This window comes from Leucoraja erinacea, chromosome 2 (assembly GCF_028641065.1).
Source record: "Leucoraja erinacea ecotype New England chromosome 2, Leri_hhj_1, whole genome shotgun sequence".
Lineage (NCBI taxonomy): Eukaryota > Metazoa > Chordata > Chondrichthyes > Rajiformes > Rajidae > Leucoraja > Leucoraja erinaceus.
Window position 1 is genome coordinate 21,898,766 of NC_073378.1, and position 16,901 is coordinate 21,915,666.

Consider the following 16,901-nt stretch of genomic DNA (forward strand, 5'->3'; position numbering starts at 1 on the left):
CCCTCTCTGACCTCTATGCCCATGGCCTCTTGCTTTTCTAATGAGCCGCAGTGGCAGCTTAAAGGGCCTCATCCATCGATTAGGCACATGCCATTACTACTCCCATTAGCTCACTGCACCCTTATCACTGCTGCTTTACACACTATCAAAAGCCTTTCATTATGATGTGTCCCGGACTTCTCCCGCTGTTGTGCTTTTAGACCTGTTATTTCTTGTTTTCCCCTGCACTGATGTAGATGGGACTAGGGGAGAATACGTGTTCGGCACGGACTAGAAGGGTCGAGATGGCCTGTTTCCGTGCTGTAATTGTTATATGGTTATATATGATGTAAGCTAATTGTCCCGATGATGTCAATTGCATTTCTCTTTCCAGATTTCTATATTGGATTTTCAACATCTGCCATACATTCTTGAGCTTGCAAAGGAAGAGCTTGCATTTACTCACATTTATTTAACACGTTTTATGATCTTGCAACATGCTGATTGTTTCATGGCCAGGAAAATATTCCTGAAATGTAGCACATTGTAATGTAGGAAATTGCAGCAGATTCGCTGCATCCACCAAAGGTCCACAAGCAAACCATAAGATAAGTGATCAACTGTTTCAGGTAACATTGGATGAGGGATAAATCTTTACCCTGGATTCAAGTAGTCCCCAAGAGGAGAAATTTGATAGATTTATATAAATGAATGAGTGGACGGGATATATTGGATTGTGGAACACTGTTCCCTTTGGTGAGGGATTGTAGACTAGAAGTCACAAATAATGAGATAAAGGGGAAGAGAATTACGTGTCGTATAAAGAAATGTGTTTTATGCAGCGAGTGGTTGAAGACGCTGTCTAAAGATTGTGGAAGATGTGCTCTTCAAGAGGACTGGATAGATATTTAGTGGAGAAAAATTAGCAAGGCTACAGAGAAAGTGCCGATTAATGCAACTCGTGAGATCCTTTGATCAACCGTGCATGGAGGTGATAGGCTTTTTTTTTTTTTTTTTTTTTTTTTATATTTTATTTTATTAGAAGTAAGCACAGTCATATGGCACCAAAGTGCCTAATATATATTTTCATAATACATTTTATGTACAACTTCTTTTTTTTTTTTTTTGTTACATTGAAAAAAGATGAGAATAAGAAAAAGAGGTTAGATAGTAAAGGATAGAAAAATGTGAAATATATAGTGTGTGAAGAAAGAAAACGAGTAAATGAAGAAAGTTGAGAGAGAAAATAGTGAAAAGAAAAGGAGATCATTATTTATAGTCTTGACCAACCCTCGTCCAGTCCTGAAACAGTTATTTTTTACAATTGTGTTACACCATATGATTCCAAAAAAACGACGAATGGAGACCAACTCGTTATGAATTGGTCTGATTTATCCATTAGGAGGAATCGCATTTCCTCAAGATGAGCAGTGTCCAACATACTTGCAATCCACATTTTAAGCGTTGGTATTGATGTACCCTTCCAAAATTTAAGTATTAATTTTTTTGCTATTATTAAACCATAATTAAGGAATAGATTTTGAGATGTGTTCAATTTATTCCCATCTTCCATTACACCAAATATAATCATTTCAGTATTAGGTTCCATTCTTGTCTTGAATAATTTTGTAAGTATTTCAAAAATATCATTCCAAAATCTATAAAGTTTTATGCAGGAAACTAAGGAGTGTGTTATAGTTGCCTTTTGGGCTAGACATTTATCACAAGTGGCGGATATATTTGGATAAAATTTGTTCAATCTTGTTTTTGAATAATATAATCTATGTACAATTTTAAATTGTATTAGATTATGTCTTACATTAATTGAACATTTGTGAATATATATCAGGTATTTTTCCCATTTAACCTTCGTAATTTTTATCATTAATTCCCGTTCCCACTCTTCTCTAAGTACCTCTGTCGATGGTAGGTCTATATTTAGAATACTATTATATAAATAGGATATTAATTTTTGTGAGTCAGCTTCAATATTCATTGCTTCTTCCAATAAGTCAGGAGTTACTTTTTGATATCCTTGTATATATTTTTTCACAAAGTCGCAAATCTGAAGATATTTAAAATATTGATTGTTTTTCAATTTAAATTTTAATTGTAGTTGTTGGAATGATAGTAGGTTTCCTGTTTCGTACATATCCCTGATCCTTCTAATTCCGAGACTTTCCCATTGGTTATATGGCTTATCAATAAGAGATGGTTTAAATAAAGGGTTATTCGCAATTGGCATTAACAGTGATAGATTTCTTAATTTTAAAGATAATTTTATTTGTTTCCAAATTCTTATTGTACCATATATAATTGGGTTCTTCTTATATATTGTGTTATTCAGTTTTTTGGGGGAAAAGAGGATCGTTCCTATATTACAAGGATGACAATCCTCCTTCTCCATTTTTATCCATTCTGTCTGTTGTGTAGAACTATCCAACCAATAAATCATATTCTTAATATGCACTGCCCAGTAATAATACATAAAATTCGGAAGTGAAAGTCCCCCGACCTCTTTTGGTTTACATAAGTGTTTTTTTTGTGATTCTATGTGATTTATAGTCCCAAATATAATTTGTAATGTTAGAGTCTAATTTTTAAAAAATATATATTTTGTTATATATACCGGTATAGACTGAAATAGGTATAGTAATTGTGGTAGGAAGATCATTTTTATTGCATTTATTCTACCTAATAATGATAAGGGAAGTGTTTTCCAAAATTTAATCTGTGTATTAAGTTTATTTAATAAAGGTATGAAATTAGCATTGAATAATGCTTTATATTTTCTAGTAATCTGAATACCCAAATATTTAAATTTTTCTGTTGCGATTTTAAAGGGGAACTTCAGTAAGTGTGTAGTTTCTTGAGGTTTTAATGTCATGATTTCGCTTTTGTTCCAGTTTATTCTATATCCAGAAAAAGACCCAAATTCCTCTATTAAGTTTAATAAATTTGGTATGCTCGTTTGTGACTTTGTAATATATAAAAGTATATCGTCTGCATATAATGAGATTTTATTCTTTGAGTCCCTGGTATTATAGCCCTGAATATTCGGATGAATTCTTATACTTTCAGCCAGAGGTTCTATCATAAGGGCAAATAGCAGGGGTGATAGTGCACATCCCTGCCTATTACCCCTTGATAGTTGAAATTTTTGAGATAACATGTTATTAGTTAAAATTCTTGCCATCGGTTTATCATATAATAATTTTACCCATGTTATAAAATTCTCTCCCATGTTAAATTTTTGTAGTACTTTATATAAATATTGCCACTCTACCTGATCAAATGCTTTCTCTGCATCCAAAGAAATAATTGATATATCTTCTTCCTCTACTTTATGCGAGTACATTATATTAAACAGACGTCTCAGATTATTAAATGAGTATCTTTTAGGTATAAACCCCGTTTGATCAGGGTTTATCAGTTTACTAATATATTTGCTTAATCTACTTGCTAAAATCTTTGCTAAAATTTTCTGATCTGTATTTAAAAGTGATATAGCTCTGTACGAGCCCGGATCTTCTAAATCTTTATCTTTTTTTGGAATAAGCGTAATAGTTGATTCTGTTAGTGTTTCAGGTAGTTTGTTTTCTTTAAAAGCATGGGAGTATAAATTAAATAAATAAGGGGCCGTTATCTCCTGAAATTTTTTATAAAATTCATTATTAAAACCATCTGGTCCCGGTGTCTTACCATTTTTCAGCGATTTTATTGTTTCACTTATTTCTTTGATTGTAATTTGAGCTCCTAGTTCCTCTTGTTCCAAAGGGTCCAGTATTGGAAGATTACAGTTATCTAGAAATGTTTTTATTTTACTATCTTCTATTTTAATTTTAGATGTATATAAGTTTTGGTAAAATTGGGCAAATCTATTATTAATATCTTTAGGTAATATTAGTAATTCGCCTTTCTCTGATTTAATTTTGGTTATAGTATTTTCCCTTTCTTTTTTTTTCAATTGGCGAGCTAAGAGTTTATGTGGCTTGTCACCAAACTCAAAATGTTCCTGTTTTGTAATTTGGAATAGTCTTATTACTCTTGCCGATAAAATTCGATTAAGTTTAAATTTCAGTAATACTATCTTATTGTGTTTATCTGTCGTGGAATCTTTGGCATTATCCAACTCTAACTGTCTGATTTCTTGTTCTAACAACAATTGTTCTGTCTTATTCTTTTTATTTTGAAAACTTTGGTATGAAATTATAATTCCTCTCATAAATGCCTTAAAAGTTTCCCATAATAAAGAAGGCGAAGTACCTGGTATATCATTTGTATCGAAAAAAAGTTTCATTTGTTGTTTTAAATATTGATATCCTTGCACGTCATTTAAAATATGTGTATTAAACCTCCAAAAAAATTTTTTACCCGGCATTCCCTCAAATTTTACTGAGAATGTCAACGGAGAATGATCTGAGATACTACTAATGTGGTATGTTGGGTTGTTTGTATAAGGCATTAATTTCATGTCCACTAAAAAATAATCAATTCTTGAATAAGTTTTATGCACCGGAGAGTAAAACGAGTATTCCCTTCCAACTGGATTAGCAGATCTCCATACATCTATTATATTAGTATTTTTTATATATGTATTTAGAAGTTCGCTAGTTTTAGATTTTAAATTACTCTTCTTTTGTTTTGATGACTTATCTAGATATGAATCTAAAACACAGTTAAAGTCCCCCCCTATTATCACATTTTGGTAATTAAACTCTGATATTATATCAATAATTTTATCAAAAAATTGGGGGTTATCAAAATTCGGAGCATGGCCTCCTTTCATGTTGTAAACATTCTACAATTCAAGCTGACAATTTCCAAACTCCAAAGCCTGCTGCAACATCTCAACCAAACAACTGAACCTGTGATGGTAGGCATCCTCAAAAGCACTTTTCATATACTCAAATTTTTGATGTGGGGTTTAAAGGCACACATTTTTGGTCTCTGAGGAGGGAACACAACCTCGACGCCAGGTAAGATATCAGTCAAATATTTCAAAAGATCAGAATTTTTTTTTTGCGAGACATACAGTAATAGCAGAATGGAAGGTGGTGGATTCAGACTCTATAGACTTCTTTCACTTATTAGCAGCAGTGATGCAAGGAAATATTTCTTAACACTGAGCGGTTTTTGAATTTGGAATGCTCTGGCAAGGCCCGCAATAGAGCAGATTCAATTGTAGCAATTAAACGGGTGGTGAACACCAATTTGAAAGAAAAGTATTTTCAGGTCCGTGAGGAGATGGAGGGGATGCAGGGTGGACTGGATTGTTTTTGCATAGAGCCGCAACAGTCCAGTGAGGCCAAATGGCTTCCTTCCTTGGTTCAACCGTACTATGACTCTGTAGCTTTACGCAGTTGCTGGTGATGCATTTACTCAGGGTAGACTGAAGCCAGGCTATCTGGACAATGCAGAACAAATTCTTTGAGGTGCACCTTAAACACCAATCTCAGCAACAGTTCTAACCCGACGTTGTTACTATAGACTGCAACTACATAGAAACTACTGATTCATAGCTAGACAAGATTGGCAGAATATGGGCGGCATGGTGGTGCAGCAGTAGAGTTGCTGCGTTACAGCACCAGAAACGCGGATTTGATCTTGAATAAGGGTGTTGTCTGTACGTTACTGAGTTTGGACGTTCTCCCCGTGACCTGCGTGGGTTTTCTCTGGGAGCTCGGAATTCCTCCCACACTACAAAGATGTACAGGTTTGTAGGTCAATTGGCTGGGAATATTGAAAAATTGTCCCTATTGTGAGTAGGATAGTGTTAGTGTGCGGTGATCGGATGGGCTAGCACGGACTCGGTGGGCCGAAGGGCCTGTTTCCTTGCTGTATCTCTAAACTAAAAACGAAATAAGAAACTTGTCATGCACCACGGGTAATGAGGTAACAGCAAACTCAAAATATAAAGAGAAGCAGGCCCATTATGTACAAGTAACTCTAGACTGGTGATTGCATCAGTAGGCCACACCATCCATTAAAAATAAATCTCAGCTCCACGGTACATGTTTAGAAATGAACCTTTTGCCCCTCCAGCATAAATAAAATGAAATATGGAGCTTGCCACATCCAACAATGCCACATCGACACAGTTTAAAAGAAACAAGTGCAACTCAGCAGGTATTTAGCTCAATCCGCTTCTCACTTTGGCCAGCTTCAATGCCTCCACTCTCCACATCCTAACTTGTGCGGCTCCCCTTGGTCCTCAGGAAGTAATATTCCTGCTGGAGTCTGAAGTCATCATTTGGACCACAGCAGGAGGGCTTCCATTTTATGTTTGTGGAAATGGTGCAGTCTCCGATTTTTATTTCCTTTAAAGTCTATTATTTTCTGCTCAGTCAGTTAGAAAATGTTCTTAATCAGGGGGATAGGAATGCAGGCACTTTTACTGGCTGCTGAAATGTAATGCTGGAAAGGAATATATTTCTTAAGATCTGAACGAGGCATGCCCACTGGCTGTATCCAATACTCCAGGCCTCGCACCACAAGATCCTGAATATTTTAGCACCTGGATATACTGCAGGGAACCAAAAGATGGGTATGTAGGAGTACATTGCTTTCGGTCTGGCAATCATGAGCAGAATTCATGTTGTGAGCACCTGTGGATAACAGCATGAGGGAAACTTTACATCAATAGCCAAAAAATAGTAACATGGAACAAAGAGTAGAAACAAGAAACTGCAGATGCTGGTTAATACACAAAATGATACAAAATGCTGGAGTAATTCAGCACGTCAGGCAGCATCTCTGCAAAACATAGATAGGTGAAGAAGGGTCAGACTGATCTATTATTCCCTCTCAACCCCATTCTCCTGCCTTCTCCCAGTAACTCCTGACACCTTCACTAATCAAGAATACTAATTTTTGATTATTCTTGTTCAACACAAAATTGAATAATTTGTTTGTAGTTAAGTTTTACGTACACCAAGGTATGAGATGGAGATGAGAAACATTGTTGGAACACTGGAGCATGTTGAGCAGGCACCAATCATGGAAGTAATATGTCCATCATTACATCGAAGTGTAGCGAATTGTGGACGCAGCCCAGACCATCACACAATCCAACCTCCCTTCCATTGGCTCCATTTATACCTCACGCTGCCTCCGCAAGGTAAGCAGCATAATCGAGAATGATCATACCCTGGCCACACTCCTCTCCACTCTCCCATCGGGCAAAAAGTACGGGTGTGAAAACGCACACCTCCAGATTCAGGGACAGTTTCTTCCCAGCTATTATCAGGTAACGGAATCTTCCTACCACAACTAGAGGGCAATCCTGAACTACTATCTATCTCATTGGGGACCCTCGGACTATCTTGGATCGGACTTTACTGTCTTTACCTTGCTCTAAATGATATTCCCTTATCATGTATTTGTACACTGTGTATGGCTTAACTGTAGTTTTTCTGCTGACTGGTTAGCACGTGCCAAAAACCTTACACTGTACCTCGGTACACGTGACAATAGACTAAACTAAACTGAAACTAGACTGAATTTCCAGCATCTAAAAATCATCAAATGTTGAATTGCCAAATGCAGCCAAAGGTGGCAAATAGTACAGTGAAAATGTATTTGTATGGCTGCCAAGGCTGCAAGAAATTGCAGATAGTTGTGAATGCAGCCCTGTCCATTACACAAACCAACCTCTCCCCACCAACTCCAGCTGCCCCTGGAAAATCAAGGTAGCATAATTAAAGATTACTTACATTCTCTCTTCTCCCCCTCACCTATTGGGCAGAAGATACAAAAGCTTGATGTAGAAAGGGTCAGCAGCGTGAAGTTCCTAGGACTCCACCTGTCAGATGACCTGACGTCCACGACCAACACCTCAGCACTGGTCAAGAGAGCCCAGCAGCGACTACACCCTCTCCGAAGACTACGTAAAGCAGGTCTCCCCACTACACACCTACAAACTTTTTATAGGGGGACATTCGAGAGCACATTAACATACGGCATCACTTCCTGGTTCGGGAGCTGCAAGGCGTACGAACGGCACCAACTAGACAGGATTGTGAAGACCGCCAGCAGGATTATTGGTGCTCCACTCCCTTTCCTGCTGGACATATACAGGAAGAGATGTATCAGCAGAGCCATCTCCATCATCAAAGACCCCTACCACCCATCGCATTACATATTCTCCATCCTGCCATCTGGGAAGAGGTACAGGAGCATTAGCTGCAAAACCAGCAGGATGCTCCTCAGCTTCTTCCCGCAGGCTATAAGACTGATAAACGGACTTTGCCCCCTGCCAAAGTATCGCGCACCAACCACCAACCTGGCCACACTGCAGCAGAGCCACTGTCGTGCCGCTGCCGATCGGAACACCTGGTGATGTTTAGTAGAGAGTAGAGTGTTTAATTTGTTCGTGATATATGTATTTTTATTTCTATTTATTTTTTACTGCACACTGAATGGACACTGGTTGAGCAACGAAAGTTACACAAAAAAGCTGGAGAAACTCAGCGGGTGCAGCAGCATCTATGGAGCGAAGGAAATAGGCAACGTTTCGGGCCGAAACCCTTCTTCAGACTGATCGGGGGCGGGGGTGGGCAGGAACAAGAAAGGGAAAAGGAGGAGGAGCCCGAAGGCTGGGGGATGGAAGGAGACAGCAGGGGGGCTGAGGAAGGGGAGGAGACAGCAAGGACTAACAAAATTGGGAGAATTCGATGTTCATGCCCCCGGGATGCAGACTCCCCAAACGGAATATGAGGTGCTGTTCCTCCAATTTCCGGTGCTGCTCGCTGTGGCCATGGAGGAGACCCAGAACAGAGAGGTCGGAGACGGAGTGGGAGGGGGAGTTGAAGTGCTGAGCCACCGGGAGGTCAGCTTGGTTATTGCGGACCGAGCGGAGGTGTTCGGCGAAACGATCGCCCAACCTCCGCTTGGTCTCACCGATATAGATCTGCTGACATCTAGAGCAGCGGACGCAATAGATGAGGTTGGAAGAGATGCAGGTAAACCTCTGTCGCACCTGGAACGATTGCTTGGGTCCTTGAACGGAGTCGAGGGGGGAGGTAAAGGGACAAGTGTTGCATCTCTTGCGGTTGCAAGCGAAAGTGCCCGGGGAGAGGGTGGACCGAGAGGGAAGGGAAGAATTGACAAGGGAGTTATGGAGGGAGCGGTCTTTGTGGAAGGCAGATATGGGGGGAGATGGGAAGATGTGGCGAGTGGTGGGGTCACGTTGGAGGTGGCGAAACTGACGGAGGATTACTTTTTGTATGTGACGGCTGGTGGGGTGAAAGGTGAGGACTAGGGGGACTCGGCCCTTGTTGCGAGTGGGGGGATGGGGAGAGAGAGCAGTGTTGCGGGGTATGGAAGAGACCTTGGTGCGAGCCTCATTTATGGTGGAGGAGGGGAACCCCCGTTCCCTGAATAATGAGGACATTTCAGATGTCCTGGTGTGGAACGCCTCATCCGTGGAGCAGCATGATTCGCTGGGAAAACACGCAAATTAAAGTTTTTCACTCTATCTTGGCAGACACGACAACAATAAACCAGTACCAATGCCCCAAACATTGCTATTCTAATATCTAACTATTATTATATCTTATTGTTTTCCATTACTACACAGGAAGCCATTCAGCCCTCCGTCCATACTAGCTCTTGGAATATCACATTAATCCTGTTCCCCCTACACAGGATCTTTCATCCATCATCTAGTCATTGGACAGAATAGGTCACAATTCCTAAAGGTTTTGTTCCAGCAGCAGAGATTGTGTGTTTTACAATGCATGACCGAGGGAATAAGGACACTAGGAAGTATTTCCCAAGGCTCTTGGAGGGAATTGCAGAATTTCTTATGGAAACAGTTGAAGAAAGAACCAACAATAGACGCAAAATGCTGGAGTAACTCAACGGGTCAGGCAGCATCTCCTCCAACCACATTGACTGTATGAACAAATTGACACAATGATATCTCTACTTCATCAGACAACTAAGAACATTCGGCATGTCTCCAATGATTCTTACCAATTACTGCAGATGCATTACAGAAAGCATCCTTATAGGAATGCTTCACAGCTGGTTGTGGCAACTGCCTAAGACCACGAGAAATTACAGAATTTTGGATTCAACTCAGTCGATTCAATGAACTAGCTTCCCCAACCACCCTCATTCTCCTGACTTCATCTACACTTCACACTGCCTCAGGAAATCAGCCAAGGAAATCAGCCAAGGCACTCAAGGATCACTCATCCTCTCATCTCCCTTCTCCCAGGTGCATATAAGAAACAACACTTTAAAATACCTACCAAACAGATACAAGAACAGCTTCTTCCCGCTGTCATCAGATTCTTAAATAAACCTCTCAAAAGGATGTATTCCCGATCTTCCACTCTGCCTCATTGTGTTTTTTTTTAAATCTGCACTTTCACTGGTAACATTATATTCTCTGCTATGTTGCTGTGTTGTCGTTCTGTTTTTGCACTACCTGTTGAATTCACAGATGGCGTGATCTGCCTGGTTAGCACGTAAAACAGGTCTTCCACTGTGTATGGGTATGTTTGGCAATAATAAATACATATCCTGGAGCGATTTTAAAATTGCACTATTATGGGGCTGTCCCACTGTATGAGCTAATTCAAGAGTTCTCCCGAGTTTCCCCTGATTCGAACTCGGAGAATTATGGTAATAGCCGCTCGTAGGTACTCAATGCTCTCATGGACATTTTTCAACATGTTGAAAAATCTTCATGAGCTTACCGCGTTTCCCCGAGTACCTGCTGTTAGCGTTACGAGCCGCTAAGATACGTCCCGAGCTCCGACGTACCCGCTACGTACATTCTAAGTGCTTACCGTGAGTTTGATTTTTTTTTTAAACTCAGGAGAGTTCTTGAATTACCTCATACAGTGGGACAGGCCCTTTACTGGACCAAAGATCATGGGGCAGAAAGGTGATTCAAGATCTGAGGCTACCAGGTCAGCAGAACAATAATTGACAAAAATTCATCATGCAGAATGTGTAGTGTATCCCATGACCTGCTTCACAACTGTTATCTAAATGTTAGGCCCACAGCAGTTAAATCTATATCCAAGCCCAATCATGGATTTAATCTGAGATTGCTCAAGTTTATGAATAATTACTGAATGTGATTCAACAACTTTGGAAATAAGTTGAATATCCATCATAGCTAAATTACAGTGTTAATAGGAATCGATTCCTTGCGATCTCCAGTTATGACAGAGAAACTCAGAATGTGTTTGCATTACTCTAAATGTTTTGTTCAATACTTTTATTTTGGGATACATTTGGCACTCCGATAAACTGAAACTATTCCTCTGCCATTCAATTACATGGCTAAATACACCAGTCATCTCTCATATTCATTGAACCAAAATTATTAGATTCTAGAGGGAAGACTGGATCACCAGCAATCGATTTTTGAATCTACCAGGGACATAACAATGGTGTTGCAATAGGTCTGTGACAGGGTGACCCCATTACCTTCCCACTTATAAATTGCCCCAATCTCCCCCCTGCTTGTCTAAACGCACCACCTTACAGAGGTTACTTGCTGGCTGCAAACCATTTTTTTCTCCTCACAGTTTCACGCCGTTTAGCAGGATGCAAATGAGGCACTCCGAATTAAAATAATCTGGGCCGCAAACTAGGTATCTATACAAATTAATTTATAACAGCTAATTTTTGGTTTCCTTTGTCATCCAGTCCATGCAAATCCCACTGCCACTTCAAAACTGTGATGGATGAATAATGGTGCATTTGCAATGTTACCTTAACAATCCTGATGTGATTGATGACATACAAAAACCAGAGCTGAAACATGACCTGTTTCTCTCTCCACGTTGCTCCTGCTGGGCATGTTTCAGATTTCTCTGTTTTTCAGATCTCCAGCAAGTGTCACTTGAACCCATTATTTATATAGCACCACAATAAAAATGGAATACAATCCAGGACATTGGTATTCTTGCACCTTAAAGACCAATTCTGCAGTAAATGTGTGCTATTAAAGAGATCGTTTGGACATGCTCTGTAAATTTAAGCTTTGAGTGCAGTAATAAACGATCTAAATTGCTACTTTTGCATACATTTCTTTATTTTCACTCGATTTTTTCTCCATCATAGATTGTAGATTAACAATTCATCTGTAAGCTGCACCTTTGACAGCACAACACTGCCTTGGGTTATGTACTGAAGCCTTTGATGTGGGGTTATTAACCATAAACCTTTTGATTAAAGGCAAGAAAACACACTTTCAGCCAAGGCAAATATCTTCCAACATCAATGCCTTTTAAGCCCTACAAAGTTAGCATTCTCAGTCTGCTGTCAATACCCACTGTGCGAATGAAAACATTTCCAGGACTAACTGAATCAACTGGAACACAATTTTGGGAAAAATGCTTCTGTACAAACAGTTAAAGGATCTTTTAAGTGGGATTTTTCTTTGCCGAGAAAATATTTTTTTGTTTGTACTTGGATTTTTTCCCAGAGAGACTCAAGTGCACCTGGTTTTACTTCGGAGTCACGTGAGTGACTACGTGAAGAAGCCCGCTCAGTGCGCAGGTGCGGCCATTATCGTCCAGCTGTGCACACGCGGCCCAGCGGGAGTCGGGCGCTCCCGCAATCCAGCCTGAAATAAGGAACGTTAGGTAAGTACCTACCTTAATCGGGCCTTGTGTTTTTTGCTCCAGGGGGAGCAAAGCAGCAGAGGAAGCGGCCCCCGTTCGACTCCAGCGAAGGAGCCGACAGTGGAGGGGGATAGGCGCAAACGGGACCGCACACGCTGCGGACCACTGACAGGGAGCTGCGCTGATGCCGGTCCGCTGAACAGCTGTTTGGTTAACAGCAGCGGACCGGAGGGAAATTTAAAAACCCGACCGGCACCCCTGCAGACTCCTGACAAGGAGAATCGCCGCCCGGGAACCGCTAGAATGCCGCCCAAAAACGTCAGGCAGCCTCTAACTACAGGTAAGACAATCTTACCAAAAATACAGGTTCTACAGGAATCAACTTTCCTCCAACACTGGAACAGGCTAGAGACAGCAAAAACAAGTATGTCTGTCTCCCCAAGCCAGAGGAGGCCATGGAGCTACAAAACCTCCAGGAAAACGAGGGGTCACTGGCTGAATGCCAAGGGAGCTGACACTCCTACCCCAGTGCTATTGCACTAGCCATCTCCCTTGTCGAGGGATTGATGCAACAACGGAGTTTGAGCTATGCCTCCTCCAATTTATAGCACACCCTTTTGCTCCCTCTTTTGAGGCTAGCTAAGGAGGCCAGGGCTGGGCTGGCTTAAACGCTGGGCAGGCGGACGAGAACAGGAGTATGCCAGGGGAGCAGGATCAGGAAGAGCTGCTGGGTGTCGTGGGCCACTTCATGGCTCCTCCACGCGACCATCTTTCCAACAAAGCCCTGCAGGAGAAGGCCTTTCTAGAGGTAAATCTGCAGGCAGCTGGGTCAGCAGACTCGCAGTCAAGAGCTAAAAGCAGCGAATTCTGAAGCTCCTAACACCGAAAATCACCGCCTTTGCTCGTTCCATGGATCATACTCACCTGGCAGGCGAGACGCCATGATCACCAAGGTGGTTCTCCCAGGACGAGGCTATCCCATTGCACTTCGAGTGTGCTGACGCCTAAGATGTTCCCAAATGCGGGATACTCGACTGCCATTTGTGGCATATAAGACCTGCCCTCAACCCCAAATATGCGGGGCTATGCAAACCGCTGCAGCGGGAAGAGAGGCAGCTAAACCTGTGCGCCTCATGAGGGCAGGCCCGGGAACGAGCAGGACATCTCATCCAACACCCAGCTGGCAGCACCCCTCGGCATCCACCAGTCAACACCCACATCCAAGGACTGGTGAAAGCAAGGGACCGCTGCTTATTACCCCCAAAGGTCTTTTTAGACAGGGGCCCAGAGCGGAACCATTGGAAGATGTGCCGCCCCACCGACAGCACCAGCGTACCAACAAAGCTGAGCCTTCATGAGAAAACAATGAACATGGAGGTAGGTAGTCTGGTTCCTCCCAGTTTACACAAAATAAGGGTGTTCTACTAACTGCGGGGGGGGGGGGGCAATTTACACTTGTTGAAAGAAGCATGGGGTGCTGTCACAAATAACAAATATATACTCAACAGTATTAGTGGATAAAAACTTGAATTCAAATTGGGCATATTACCGCCAGTTCAGCAATGCGCCCAAAGGGCATTTTTCCCTCTAAGAAAGAGAAGCGAGAAGGTCAAGCTGAACTAGAAAGGCTCATTACAAAAGGGATCATGGGAGCAAACATGAACCATTGGAATTTGTATCGAATATATTCACCAAAACTACAAAAGATGGTGAATGTAGCATCATCATTGACCTAATATCACTAAATAAATCTGTTGAGTATATACACTTTAAGATGGAGACGTTTTGTCACTGCCAGACATCTGATCTCCAAAGGATACCTTATGGCAAGCATTGATATGGAAGATGCATACTATCTTATACCCATACACAAGGATCATTGTAGATACCTAAAAATTTATCTGGATGGGGCAACTATGGGAGTATAGAGCATTCCCAATGGTCTAACCTCAGCCCTAAACTAATTACAAAAATACTAAAAATAGCCATGAAAATATTAAGAAAACAAGCATAATCATGGCATATATTGGATGATATCCTCATATTAGGGAAAAACAAAGGAATTAGCTGTGACAGCAGTTTCTAGCTACGAAACAGCTCCTTAAAACACTGAGGTTCATCCTACACCCAGATAAACCAAAATTGAAGCCGTTAACTACCATGGATTATCTGGGCTTTAATATCAATTCTATCCATATGACTGTTACTTTGCCAAGGTGCTCGGGTCACTATAATCAAATCATGAATGTACCCACTGAAGCTATATCAGAATTACAGTGGTGGGCAGACAATGTTTGGCATAGTTTCAGCCCTATTATTATCACCAATCCTAACTTGGTTATTAAAAACCGATGCCAGTGCTTTAGGCTGGGGAGCAACTAACTCCATATCCAGCACAGGTAACAGATGGACCAATTCAAAATCATCGTTACTACACACACCGGGCATCAACTATTTGGGATTGGTGGTCGCCTATTGGGTTAAAAGCATATGCATTTCAAATGCAGCACGTGCATATACGGTTACGGATTGATAATACTATGGTGGTGGCTTATATCAACCATATGGGGAGCATAAAATCATTATCGTGCAACAAATTGGTCAAACAGATCTGGCAATGGTGTGTCAAAAGACATTTTTAACTATCGGCTGCCTATCTCCTAGGAAGCTAGAACACAGTGGGAGACACCACGTCACGGGGGAAAAACTTTTATGATAACATTGAATGGATGTCAAACCCAAAATATCTGCTAAAGGTATTAAGCAATTTGAACGCCAGATATCAATTTGGTTGCACAAGACGGAATCACCAGTAACCTATGTATGTGACTTAGGAACCAGATCAGAGGCAGCAGCGGTAAATGCCTACACGCTGGATAGGGGGAATTTCTGCTTTTTGCTTCCCTCCCTTCTGCCTCATCAGTCGGGCACTTCGATAACAGATGGAATCTGCCTCTGGGATATTGAAGGTGCCCGACCAGCCTACATAGCCATGGTTCCCAGTTCATCACGACATGGTGGTCGAGTCACCTATGGATTTCCCTAGTGGACCATGGTTGCTGACTCACCCAGTATCAGGCATAAGCCACCCATGCCATAAAAACATCTAACTCCTGGGTTGTAGGTTTGAATAGACATTACCAGGGACTGGGATTATCCAAATGAACCATTATCACCATGTCGACATCCCTGCGAACAGTCACCAAGAGCAAACATGGGAAAATACTGCCATGACGCAGGGACAACATACGAAACTACTCAACCACTGACGTATTGGAGTTCCAGGGCCATTTACACCATGATGAAAAGGTGAGTTACAGTGCCGTAAATACAGCACGAAGCGCCCTGTCTGCTTATCTAAAAACAGCAGGACAGCAGAGCATGGGATCCCATCCACTGAAGATAAAACTTATGAAGGGCATTTATAATAACAAGCCCCAAAAAACCCAGGTATGCCCATGCATGGGATATCAGTGTGATATTGACATATCTCAGAGAATGGCACCAGCTAGATCCCTCAGTCTTGCACAATCTATGTTAAAAACGCTCATGCTTATGGCTCTCGTATCTGCTCACAGAGTCCAGTCACTCCATAAAACTAGACTGGATAACATGGTGATCACCCCAGACCGCATCACGCTCATTATTCTAGGTCTGGTAAAACCTAAGCGACCAGGAACGCCCAATTCACTGGTGGTATTCCGGGCCTACCCACCACAGTCCAGGTTGAGTGTGGTGACCCATCTACAACAATATATAGACACAACCTATAATCTTAGAGGGAGAGGAAAAGCCTATGGGTCAACCACAAGAAACCCCAAGACGGGGTAACGAGCCAAACCACTTCAAGGTGGCTCAAACAGGTACTGAAAGCTGCCGGAATAGATAATAATACATTTAAATCCCATTCCACTAGGGCAGCATTGATATCAGCGGCTGAACAAATGGACATCCCGGTTGACCACATTCTCAATACGGCAGGATGGTCAAGGGAAACGACGTTCAGAACATTTTTATTGTAAACCGTTGATAAGCCTGATTTAATTGCAGACAGAATATTACAAACTGCAAATATTTAATTTAAGCTCAGGGGAGCTATTTATGTTGTTATTGTTAACAAATACCTTTCTGTTTCTTGAGAAAGCAGATCCATTGGTTGATTACGATAACACTTCCTCCCTCAAGAACTTCGGCAGTGAGTGAAAATAAAAACTGTTACACGGTTTGAAATCACAGACCTTTGAAATCTTCACGTAGTCACTCATGTGGCTCCGAAGTAAAATAGTAAGATTAAACGAGTACTTACCAGTATGAAGTTTGATCTGTATT

At 41.3% G+C, this 16,901-nt stretch overlaps 1 protein-coding gene and 1 pseudogene across 1 annotated transcript in view; one reads left to right on the plus strand and one right to left on the minus strand.

The window, feature by feature from the left end:
• Positions 1-16,901, minus strand: part of plxdc2b (plexin domain containing 2b) — a 476,090-nt gene that overhangs the window by 63,955 nt on the left and 395,234 nt on the right. The window lies entirely within an intron of this gene.
• On the plus strand, positions 13,489-13,639 carry LOC129693522 (U1 spliceosomal RNA; annotated as a pseudogene).